At 56.5% G+C, this 2,917-nt stretch overlaps 1 pseudogene; it reads left to right on the top strand.

The window, feature by feature from the left end:
* The first annotated feature begins 1,490 nt into the window (after positions 1 to 1,490).
* On the top strand, positions 1,491 to 2,037 carry LOC116547883 (annotated as a pseudogene).
* Positions 2,038 to 2,917: the final 880 nt, after the last annotated feature.

The following is a 2,917-nucleotide window of genomic DNA, read 5'->3' on the forward strand; positions in this document are numbered from 1 at the left end:
GCCACGTTGCTTTTGCTGACGGGCATGGCCCACGTGACGCTGGGGTAAACGCTGTCAGGGGGAGGGCAGGCTGTGTGCGGGGAGCTGGGGTGGAAAGCCGGGTGGGTGGGCGGGGAGGAGGAGGCTGTGTCCGCCCACCATCGCTGCCTCTGCCACCTGCGGACCTGCATCCCCGCATGGCTGGTGAGCGGGCGACGGTTCCTCTGTGCGCTGGGCCGACAGCCGGGCTGGGCGGGCGTAGGGGCCAAGTTTCTGCAAAGTTTGACCCGGTTGCCTTTCCGATGCTGCAGCAGAGCGAGGCAGAGTGGGGCGCGCCAGGCGGCTGCGGCGCTGCGGCGGGGCTGAGTGGCTACAGCGCGCTCACCATGATCATGAAATAAAGGAGGCGCGTGGGGTGGGGATCGGAGAGCCCGGAGCCTCAGCCCTCTGCCCCCGGCTTCTCCCGGAAGCCCCGGCCGGCAGAGGGTGGGGGCCGGCGGAGCCCACGCCAGCCCCAAACCCCAGCAGAGCCTAGGGACAGTGCCTGGGGAAGGGAGTGAGGGGGTTGGGGGCACCCCGAGAGCCTGCCCACGCGGGGGTTAGGGGCATCTGGAGGGCGGCAGCCCCAGGGCAGGTGAGTCCACGGCGCCGCCTGGGTGGGGGCATGCGCGCCAAAGTTGCCCAGCAGCAGCGAGCGCGCCCAACTCGCGGGGACTCGGGGCTGCTCGCAGCTGGAGAGGGTCCGCAGAGGCGCCCAACACGGCGGGGCAGGGGCACTACGCCCTCTGAGGACCGAGAGACCCTGGCGGGGAACGGAGCGCCCGCCGGATTAGACGGCTCTGATCCTCGGCGGCTGCAGCGAAGCAGGCGGCTGCGGCCGGAGGCGACAGCGGCGAGGGGAAGTGGTGCGCCTGTGTCAGGGCGTCTGGCCCGCACCCGCGAGTGGGCGCAGACGGGGACCTGCGTTGCACTCCTCCCAGCACCAGCGAGCGGCCAGAGCCCGGAGCTCGCCTCCCGGAAGCGGTGGGTCGGCGCTCGACACGAGCGCGCCTGGCCAACCGCTGGGTGAACTGAAACTGCTCTGCAATTGACTCGGCTGCGCCTGGCTGGTGCAGGTGCAGGACCGGCGGGAGCGCATGTGGAAGGCCGAGGGCAGGAAGTCTAGCTTATGCAGCGAGGGTGGCGCGACCGCTGGAGACAGAGCCTTCCTTTTTTATGATTTGCCGGCGGCCGCCTGCTTCCTCGAAGACTTCGGGGAGAGTCTGCGAGCTGCCGTCCCGGGCGTGAGGCAGAGAAGGGCTGGATGTTAGAGCGACATGACTATTTATTAAACTCCAAACTTTTGTTTTTTAACCCAAGGAATATCGGTGATTTTTGTCCACTGTGAGGAGAAGAAGAGTGAGCCCAGGGCTCTTGAAATGCAGCAGAATCCGTATGTATAAACAGGCCACAGTAGTGATATATGCAAATCCCTCTACTCAGTGAGTTTTCTAGCCTATGGATAACGGTCTTGAGAGTTGAGACTGGAGAGCAGTGCCATCTGCGCTGGGTCCTGCAGCCTACGTCCTTTCAATGCCTGGTTTTCTCTGTGACTGCTGGCCTTCCTTGGAGATCAGAGCGCTCCTGTGTGCCATGGGCTGTATTCAGAGCATCGGAGGCAAATCCAGGGTCTTCTGGGAAAGGATCATGGTGATTGATGTAAAAGCCTCCATCAACCCTGTCCCCACCAGCATCGATGAGTCCTCCAGTGTGGTGCTCCACTACTGGACACCCCACTTTCAGGCCTCGGCCCAGGTGATCCTGCCGCCCATCCCCAAGAAGGAGACCTGGATCGTTGGCTGTGTCCAGGCATACAGCCACATGGAGTTCTACAACCAGTATGGTGAGCAGGGCATGTCCAGCTGGGAGCTCCCAGACCTTCAGGAGGGCAAGAGCCAAGCCATCAGTGATTCAGACGGGGTGAACTACCTCTGGTACAGCAGCACCACGGAGACCTGCACCATCGTGGGCCCCACCAGGAGGGACTCCAAGTTCGTTATCAGCATGAATGATGAATGATCTTTTTAATGTGTTGTTGAATTCGGTTTGCTAGTATTTTGTTGAGGATTTTTGCATCAGTGTTCACTGGGATATGGGCTTATGTTTTTTTCTTTCTTTTTTTGATGTGTCTTTATCTGGTATGGTATTTTGGTAATGTCGGCTTCATAAAATGAATTTGAAAGTATTCTCTTTCTTCTGTAATTCAGAGTAGTTTCAGTAGAATTGGTGTTAGTTATTTTTTAAATGTTTGATAAGGTTATCATGTTGTTTCTGAGTCTAACAAATAATATAAGCTTGTTTACTTTGTGACAACAAAAATTTGTTTAGGAATGCTTATGCATTCCCACTTTTATGCCTGTTCCTAGAAAAATAACTGTGTATTAATATATCAGTGCCATTGGACTTTTTTTTTTAAATAGGAAAAACAGGCACATTTATTTTTAATTTGTGGGGCACTATTAATAAACCTAGTACATTTGTAGCACTGCAATGATGATGAAGCAGGAAATTTCCCTGACTGTTTCGTGGGTGGGAACTGGAGTGCAGGCACAGGAAGTAGCTAGCTGCTTCAGCACTGGCAGAGGCAAGCTCCACTCACTCAAACCCACTGTGCTTAATTGACCCTTTGCTGGAGGGAGCATACAGGTGAGGAGGTGCAGGAGCCGGGGTGAGCGTTTTGGAGTGCCAGCAGGAATGAAATTTGTACAGGTCCCACAGCAGCATCTTGAGGGTGCCCGTGATCCTTGAAGCCCCAGAAGGAGTGTTACAGTCAGTGCTCTTTTAGCTTTGCCATCCATGGACAGCTTAAGTGTTAACAGCTGAGTAGAGGGTCAGTGTGACAGCCTTTTGCACCTGCACCTGAGTGTCCAGGAGGAATGTTGCATGAATGAATTTGAAG

Source organism: Sapajus apella, unplaced genomic scaffold, assembly GCF_009761245.1.
Source record: "Sapajus apella isolate SASKATOON/1434 unplaced genomic scaffold, GSC_monkey_1.0 scaffold5287, whole genome shotgun sequence".
In the NCBI taxonomy this organism is placed as follows: domain Eukaryota; kingdom Metazoa; phylum Chordata; class Mammalia; order Primates; family Cebidae; genus Sapajus; species Sapajus apella.